The sequence below is a fragment of the Arachis ipaensis genome, chromosome B03 (assembly GCF_000816755.2).
Source record: "Arachis ipaensis cultivar K30076 chromosome B03, Araip1.1, whole genome shotgun sequence".
NCBI lineage: Eukaryota > Viridiplantae > Streptophyta > Magnoliopsida > Fabales > Fabaceae > Arachis > Arachis ipaensis.
Window position 1 is genome coordinate 26,325,354 of NC_029787.2, and position 10,145 is coordinate 26,335,498.

Below are 10,145 nucleotides of genomic sequence, written 5' to 3' on the forward strand. Positions count from 1 at the left end.
TCAAATGTTTTTTTATTATGAATTTTAAAATAATTTTTAAAATAATTTTAGAATTTTTTATATGAATTTAAGAATTTCGAAAATAATTTTGAATGTTTAAAGTTTTTAAAATGATTTTGCTAGCATTGAATTGCCACCTGCACTCAATGTAGCCACCCTAAAGTTGGCAAATTGGAGATTATGGTTTTTATCACTGTTTCACTACTTTTTTTTAGGCTATATTGTTTTGGATGGTGAGAGTTACTAGTAAAATAGTCTAAAAATAAAAAAAAATGAAGATTTTGAAATTTAATGTTTTATGATTGTTTAGTTCAGTAATTATTAGCTCTTTCTTATATCATTGTCTTTGTTAACCACTTAACCCTCTATACTTGTTTTATATAGCTCTTTTGACATTTTGCTTCTTTATTAAAAGTAGTTGTAATATATTTATGATTTTAATTAAATTCAATGTCTGAGCTTTTTAGCTACTATCAGTGAACAGTGTGCGGATAGAGCCTATTTTACGCAAATAGATAGGCTGGATTTGGTTCTAACGGGAATTCTGATTATGAAAGGCTGTCCGAGGATCACGCTCTTTCTAACTTAACCCTGGAAAGCAACTTTGTTAAATTTTTAGAAGTCGAAGAAAAAGATAGAACATCGGTATGATTATTGATCATGTAAGAAGAATAGAAGAGAAAACCAATGTACTGTATAATATATGCACCAAAATTTTATAAACTAACTGTTTGTTTATTGTGAACAATGACAGAATTAAATATTTAGATTTATTAATTGAAAACTGATTTTTTTTTATTTTACAGTTATTCGACTTGATTTGCTCTGATTTAATTTAACACAAATATAATTATTTGATCAGATTCTATTATTAAAAAGGATTGTGAAAATATTTTTTTGTCGAGTTTGAATGCAAATTGTGTGCTGTATATTGGTGAACTGGAAACGGTGCACTACCTTTTCTTTGACCGGATTCCTCTAAGGAATACTTTGAGGCTTGGGTGGATAGGGTATTAATAAGAAAAGGAGTTTCTTACGACGATATGGTTTGTGTGGAATGGTAGGAATGAGATGATTTTTAATAATGTTATGTTTGATGAAAAAAGAATGAAATTTGATATAGCTGTTTATGCTTCAAACTTGAACTGGGAGTGAGAGTAAAGAAGAAAAGCTAGTCCAAACCTTTCGTGCAGGTGTGGCGCGACAACTGATTCGGGAATGTTTAGAGTTCCATAATTAATGGTTTAGTCAACTAGAGTCAACTAGGATAAAAATAGTTTCAAAAATAAAAATCAATGTAATGTATACTACACTATACCAAGATCTAATTGTTTAATGTGAACAATGACAACATTAAATATTTAGATTAAGTGATTGCAAACCTGATTTGTTCTAATTTAATTTAACACAAATATAATTATTTGATCTCTTCTACTATTAAAAACGATTATGTAAAAATATTTGAGTCAACTAGAATTTTGCTATGCGCATGGATGTTGTATTTGTAAGAACCGTGATTAATTAACCATTTAATTAAAATAATTAAATTATCTAAAATAGGATCTAAAAAATTTAGAATGTTAATTTGGAAATATAAATATGATATTTGGATTCAGTAGATTTTTCTGAGTTGAAAAATGTAATTTTTGCGAAAAACCGTGTAAAACTTTGAACCGACAGATTAACTGGCCGAACCGATTTAAGTCTGTCCGATACTGTGTGAGAATAATTAAAAACAGCAGAAAACTTTAGGAAAACATTTAGAATTGAAAATCGGACACTAATTTTAAAGGTTTGGCCTGAAATTAGGCCAAACAGAAAAAAATGCTAACGGGTTGGACTAGGCCTAATCTGGGCCCAAGCCCAACATATAAAACCCCTCTTTAATGAGCCATCGGCCTATTCACCACACTCAAACACCAAAAACACAGCTGAAGTGAATAGAAGAGAGAAGAGGGTTCTATTAACACTATTCACCTCAAACTTTCCAAGCTCATAACTTGAGCTATAGAGCTTCGATCGCCGCACCGTTTACGGCCACACGATCACTATGAAGAGCTCTAAAAAACCCATCTAAAAAACTGGTAATAAAATCACGAATCCCTTCTCAGCCTTTTCTTTCATAAATTCAAAATTTTTAGGTTTTGTATTGAGTGAAATTTTGTAATTTTGGGTGTTTAGGTACACTTTAGCCTTTGGTTCCTATTGGGTTTTGACCCAATCAATATTGGGTAAGGTGAGTTTATTCTTAATCCTCGTGAAATTGAATAATAAGGAACCCTAGGTATTAATTTGTGGTACATTAATGTGTAAAGCTTGGAATATTGATTGTTCATGCTTGATGGAGATTGATTGGTGGCTTGATTGAGTTTGAGAACTTGTGGAAGCTTGGTTGAGGTCAATTTGGTGATTTAGTACATATTGAAAATCGGTCAAGGTATGATTTCGGTTTTTTCTATGTAATATATAACATTTCTGGACACTTAGGCTAGTTGACCACAGGATAGGATTGAAATTGAATATTGATAATTATGATGTATGACTTTGAATTATGTTGCATGATGATGGATTTTTGATTTTGTGTTAAGATTGATGTTGGGTGGCTATTATGAGAATGATGGGTGGTAAGTGATGGATTTGTGTATGAGGAATTGTTGATGTGTGACGTTATTGTGTGTTGTTGAGAGATTTATGAATTAATCGATGATTTGGTATGGAAATGATGAAAATGTGAATTCTATGTTGTGGAAGTAATTGGAGGATATGTGAATATGTTCTAGGTACATTGTGACTATTTTAAATGTGGGATAAGTAATTTTGGATTGTGAGTTTGGTAAAATTGAGGTTTAGAGATTTTGGTAAAAATTAGATTTTTGGTGAACAAGATCATATCTTGAGCTATGATTTTTGAAATTGCTTGAATTTTATATCAAATTAAATATAATTCAAAGAGTTTTAAAACGGTATAGATTTTGTAGGAATTTGAATTTTGTAGAGAAAGATATGATCGTTGAAAATTGGTGTCAAAAATCAGAATTATGTGATGTTGCAGAATTTGAGATTTCTGGCTTGTGTGCGCACACACACTGCTGTGTGCGTACTCTGAACAGTGGCCTTGTCTTGACTTGTGCGTATGCACAGCCTTGTGCGCATGCACACCCTGTAAAAATTTGAAAACATACGTACGCACACATGTGTGCGCACGCACACATAAGGAGGTGCTTATTGTTGGGAGGATCGCGCACTTTGGTGCGCACGCAAGCCCTATGAATTTTTCAAGTTGTGTGTATGCACAACATTGTGTGCAAGCACATGCCGGGAGGTACTTTCTGTTGGGGGGCGTTTGCACGTATCTGTGCGTGTACGCAAAATAGCAACTTTTACTTACTGTGCGTACGCACACTTTGAGAAAATTTTTGGGAGGTGCGTACGCACAACCTTATGCGCACGCACACTACCCTGTTTTTCAATAAAAATCTTGTTTTTAACTGTTTTACCTCCCCGATAAGCTTGTAAACTTATGTGACACTTATCTAAGACTCTTTAGCTTGTTTTTAGGTGTTAAAACATAGAGAAGGCTTTAGGTGGACTTAATTAGGTATTTCTGGAAAAAAATTTAAAAAATGGAGATTTATATTTCTGGAGTACTGAGGACGAACTAGTTGAGTGAGATGGCGGAGTGTTGTAATAACGATCAAAATGATGAATTGTGAAATTCGAATTGATGATGTTGAGAGGAGTCGAGGACTCGGCGTGGGCTGAATACTAAAAATGATTTCTGAATCCACTGATGTGATATTTTTAAATGATATTGTTGAGACGCTATGCGCCTGGTAGGGACGGTGGTTGGATCCCGCCTGTCGAGGTCGTGGCGGCGGCGTAAGAGCGGTGGTTAGTCCCGCTTACGTTGAGATGTGAGATCCGTGGCAAAAGTATCCCGCTCGCATCCTTTCGGAATCACTAGAGTGTGCAGGCATTAAATCCTAGACCGTGTTCCAGGCACGATATCCTGGGGGTTCCCAATATGATGACCGAAAGGCGACATCTCCATGGAGGTGTGTCGGGTTGGCAGTTGAATCGACGATGTGATATCACAGCCAAATAGGACAGTCATTCATCATGTGCATATTCTATCTGCTTGTTTGCTTTGCCGACTTGTATTGTTTGCCTAAGTGTTCAACATGCCTAAATGCTTATTGAATTACTTGATATACATGCTTATACTTGTGCTTTACTTGCATTGTTATTAATTGTGTATTCTACTAGGATTGAGGAGGTTCGGAAGGCGGTGGCGATGGGATCGCATGGAGGTTAGGCTGGTGAAGGCTGTGGGATAGCGATGAAATGTTAGAGTAGAAATCCACTAAGTTGGATTACCCCTTTTTCATTGTGGTTTTAAATTTATGTTTTAAAATTTTTACTTATATTTTAAGCTTCAATCTCATGATGGATATGAAGTTCTAGGATTGCCTCTAGCGTCCCGAAGTCTTATATCTTACTTTAATCTCATGATGGATATGAAGTTCTAGGATTGCCTCTGGCATCTCGGAGTCTTATATCTTACATCATTGGGCACTGTTACTATACTGAGAACCTCCGATTCTCATTCCATACTCTGTTGTTATTTTTCAGATGCAGGTCGCAACCCACCTCGGTGAGTTGCTTTGATGGTGACAGAGCGGAGGATCCTTGCTATGTTTTGAAGTCTTTTGCTTTATTTTGATTAGATCTCTCATTTTTGTATCTATTTTGCCTTAGAGGCTTAATTTGAGAGAATTATTGTATAAGCTATTTTACCTTCTAAACTTTGTATGTTTGTATATAACTAGCCGGCTTAAACTCCGCAGGCGGCGGCTAGATCCTTATGACTATTATCTTTTGATATATCTATATATATACCTTGATATTTGTACATTTATCTTGTGCCTTAAATTTGTAGCTTCGTGTGAACGCTTTGCGTTTTTCGAACTCTGTTTTTGAGCTTAATCCTTCATCGGGCTTCTAGAATATATTTTTTTTAACCAAAATAAGCTCAACACACTAATGTGGAGCAAACGAACTAAATAACAAGTACTACATAGAAATACATAAAATCCTTGTAACTTCTGGCAATGCCTTCAACCACCAAAAGGATCACTCTCGGTCCATTCTTTGTAGCTCAGAATTGTCTTCTTTATTACGAACTCAACACCTGTTTCCTGATTATTGAAAATGCTAGCATTGCGTTCCACCCAAATGTTCCAAATAACTGTAAAGAACCCCGTCAACCACTTCTTCTGATCTTATTTCCGCTTATGCCTACCGGTCCACCTCTCAAACAGTTCCCTTATGGTTCCAGGAATAGGCCAAACTTCACCAAAAGACCTCAACCAACTACACCACACCTGCCATGTTAGTTCATATAGAAGAAATAAATGCTCCACCGACTCTATCTCCTTCTCACATAGTACACAGACATTATCACTGGGCCTAATAACGCCTAGTCTACTCAACCTCTCCTTAGTACTAACTCTACCAATAAGCACAAACCACCCAAAAAGCTTAATTCTCGGAGGTACCACTCCTCTCCAGACTGAACTTGTAAAACTGTAGCTCGTTATCTCAACCGACAGAGTCTTTGATTGTAGGACCTGCACAACAGATTTGGTAGAAAATATCCTTTTACTATCAAAATTCCACACCATGTTATCCTCTTTACCATCTGACAACTTCATCGGCCTTAGTCGCTCATGTAGCTGGTGGACAAGTTCCAGCTCCCATTGGAACAACTCTCTTCGCCACTGGAAATTTCATATCCACTCAAGCCCATCCCAAAATCCACAATCCCCTATCATCGATCCTTGCTGATTCGAAATAGAGAAGAGTCTTGGAAAAGTCACCTTCAGGGGCCCACCTTGCAACTAGTTATCTTCCCAAAACAGGGTGCTCCTCCCATTCCCTACCTCCATCGCTAGGCCAGTAAGCATTTTGTCTTTTATCCTCTGCTCTTTTATATTTAAATGACATATGTCTTTCTAGGGCCCCAGCATTCAGGTTGTTACACGAGCATACAATCTTCTTCCACAAGGGGCAATCCTTTTTTGAAAATTGCCACCACCACTTAAATAAGAGCGCTGTGTTCCGAAGCACTGCATCCCCAACCCCCAATCCCCCAGCCTTTTTCGGTACCTGAACCAACTCCCACTTAACTAACGGAATACCATCATTACCATCCCCCTTACACCACATAAATTGCCTTTGCAATGCGATCATCTTATCCGCAACCGCCTTTGGCATCTTGTACAGACTTAGGTAGTATATTGGTAGGCTATTCAGCACTGATTTGATGAGAACAAGCTTGCCCGCTTTGGTTAGAACCTTTGCTTTCCATAGGCTGAGTTTCTCTTCCACCTTATCTATTATCGGTTTCCAAGTCTTCACCATACGAGGATTTGCACCCAAGGAAATCCCGAGATACCTAACGGGTAAAACCGCTTGCTTGCACCCCAGCAAACCACAAGCATGATCTATCCATTCCTGTTCACAATTCACCGCTATCAAACTTGACTTCTCAAAATTGATGCTCAGCCCCGACATCAACTCAAAGCACCGCAACAGTCTCCTATAATTGACTATTGTCTCTGTCACCGGGGGGCAAAACAATATCGTATCATCTGCAAATTGTAAGTGCGACAGTTCAATATGCTCACCTCCGACCAGTAGCGGTTCAATTCGCCCGTTTCTGACAGCTTCTCCCACCATCCTATGCAACACATCTACCACCAGCACAAACAAAAATGGAGAAAGCGGATCTCCTTGTCTGAGGCCTCTTTCCATGTTGAATGGCTTGGATGGTGACCCATTTACCATAACAGACATAGTAGCCGTGCTGATACATTCTTTCACCCAATTCCTCCAACGCTGTCCAAATCCCATTTTCTGTAACACTATATCCACAAAACTCCATCTGACTCTATCATAAGCTTTATGAAAATCCAACTTAATGATTGCCGCTTTCTTTCTCCGTACCTTGAGCCAATGAACCGTCTCACAAGCTATGAGAGCACCATCATGAATTTTTCTACCTTTCACAAATGCAGTCTGAGTCTCTCCCACCAAGCCCGGCATAACCGACCTCATTCTTCTCACCAGCACCTTTGAAATCACCTTATACACACATCCCACCAAACTAATCAACCAAAAATCCTTGATCTCCTTAGCACCCAGGAATTTTGGGGTCAGTGTCACCCATGTTATATTCACATCTGATGGTAGCTTTGCCCTTTGGAAGAATTCCATTACCGCCGCCGTGAACTCCTGACCAATCTCTTTCCAATATTTCTTGATGAAATTCATATTGTATCCATCACTACCTGGGGCCTTAGAAGATTCACAATTCCATACTGCCTCCCTGATTTCCTCTGCAGACGGTAAAACCTCCAAGGCTTCTGCCTCAGCTCTATTAATTTGCTTTAACAACCCCTCTCGAACACCGATCCTTGGTGCATACTTCTGACGATACAATTCCTTGTAGAATTCCCTAATTGCATGCTTTATTCTTGCCTAGTTCCTCACAAGCCGTCCATGAATCATCAGAGCATCAATCCTGTTATTCTGCCTTCTAGCCGATGCAGTGGTATGAAAGTACCGGGTATTTCTGTCCATGTCTCTAGCATGTTTAGACCGAGACATCTGCTTCCAATGGATTTCCTTCCTAATGTACCACTTTTCACAAAATCTCACCAACGTCTTCCTTTTAGCCTCCGTTGTACCATCATAGATCCCATCACTAACCTGCTCGTCTAGCTTCCTGATCTCATCTTCAAATTTTTTCAGTCTGTTTTCCATATCACTAAAGTTATCCTTGTGCCATTGCCTCAAAGGTATCGTCAAGGCCTTCAGTTTACCAAGGAACGGAACTCCTCCCAAGGTCCGCCATTCATTTTTTACCGTCCTTAGAAAACCCTCATGGGTAAACCAGGAATCTAGACTCCTGAACGATCTAGGCCCCCCTCTTACTCTTGTATCCTCCACAATCAACGGGCAGTGATATGACAATCTCCTTGGACCACCTTTCAGCCTAATGTAAGAAAACTCCTCCACCCATTCGATAGTAACCACCACCCTATCAATTCTGCTACAAGATTGACCCCTGAACCATGTGAACTTCCTATCAGTAAGGGGGAGATCCACCAACTGCATGTCTTGCACCCAACTCTTGAACTCTTCCACTGAGACCGGCAAACTCCGCACCCCTTTGTGATCCTCCACTTGCAAAATCTCATTGAAGTCCCCCAACAAACAGAAAGGAACCTGACACAAGCCTGCAATATAGCTCAACTCCTCCCACACCACTGGTGCACGAAATTGTAAATCACACTTTTCACAACTCTGCACAACTAACCAGCAAGTGCACTGGGTCGTCCAAGTAATACCTTACGTGAGTAAGGGTCGATCCTACGGAGATTGTCGGCTTGAAGCAAGCTATGATTATTTTGTAAATCTTAGTCAGGAGATTAATAATAAGAGTGATTGTATTTATGAAAAATAAATAACATAAATTAAATGGTACTTGCGATTCAGTAATGAGAAACAGGTTGAGGTTCCGGAGATGCTCTGTCATCTGAATCTCTGCTTTCCTACTGTCTTCTTCTCCAACACGCATGGCTTCCTTCCATGGCAGGCTGTATGATCCTCTCGGATGAAAACAAATCCATATGCGCTGTCACCGCACGGCTAATCATCTGTCGGTTCCCGCTAGCGTCAGAATAGGACCATTGTCCTTTTGCACACTGTCACTTGTGCCCCACATTCGCAGGTTTGAAGCTCTTTACAGTCATCCCTTCCCAGATCCTACTCAGAATACCACAAACAAGGTTTAGACTTTCTGGATCCCAGGAATGCTACCAGTTGATTCTAGCCTATACCACGAAGGTTTTAACCTCCGGACTCGGTCCGTGGATCAGAAACCCAAGAGATACACATTCAAGCTGTCGCCCAATGACTACGTTGAGCTCAAATAGAACAAAATGATTGTCAGGCATGCATTCATAGGGTTGAGAATAATGATGAGTGTCACGGATCACCATCTTCTCCGGATTGAAGTACGAATGAGTATCTTAGAATATAATCAAACGTGATTGAAAGGAAAAACAGTAGTAATTGCATTAATCCATTAAAACACAGCAGAGCTCCTCACCCCCAACCATGGGGTTTAGAGACTCATGCCGTTAGAAATACAATATGAAGTGTAAAAATTTCATAAGGTACTAAATGAATCTCTAAAAGTAGTTTTTATACTAGACTAGTAACCTAGGGTTATTGAAAATGAGTAACTAAGTGCAGATAGTGCAGAAATCTACTTCCGGGGCCCACTTGGTGTGTGCTTGGGCTGAACATTGAAGCTTTTTCGTGCTTAGGCTATTCCTGGAGTTAAACGCCAGCTTTGGTGCCAGTTTGGGCGTTTAACTCCAATTCTGGTGCCAGTTTGGGTGTTTTACGCTAGAATTTTTAGGCAGAATTTGAACGCCAGTTTGATCCATCAAATCTCAGGTAAAGTATGGACTATTATATATTTATGAAAAGCCCAGAATGTCTACTTTCCAACGCAAATAAGAGCGTGCCAATTGGGCTTCTGTAGCTCTAGAAAATCTACTTCGAGTGCAGGAGGGTCAGAATCCAACAACATCTGCAGTCCTTTTTCAGCCTCTGAATTAGATTTTTGCTAAGGTCCCTCAATTTCAGCCATAAAATACCTGAAATCACAGACAAATACACAAACTCATAGTAAATTCTAGAAATGTGATTTTTGAATAAAAACTAATAAAAATATAATAAAAATTAACTAAAACATACTACAAACTATGTAAAAATAATGCCAAAAAGGGTATAAATTATCCGCTCATCACAACACCAAACTTAAATTGTTGCTTGTCCCCAAGCAACTAAAAACAAAATAGGATAAAAAGAAGAGAATATACAATGAATCTCAAAAATATCACTGAATATTAGTTTTAATTAGATGAGCGGGACTTGTAGCTTTTTGCTTCTAAACAGTTTTGACATCTCACTTTATCCTTTGAAGTTCAGAATGATTGGCATCCATAGGAACTCAGAATTCAGATAGTGTTATTGATTCTCCTAGTTCAGTATGTTGATTCTTGAAC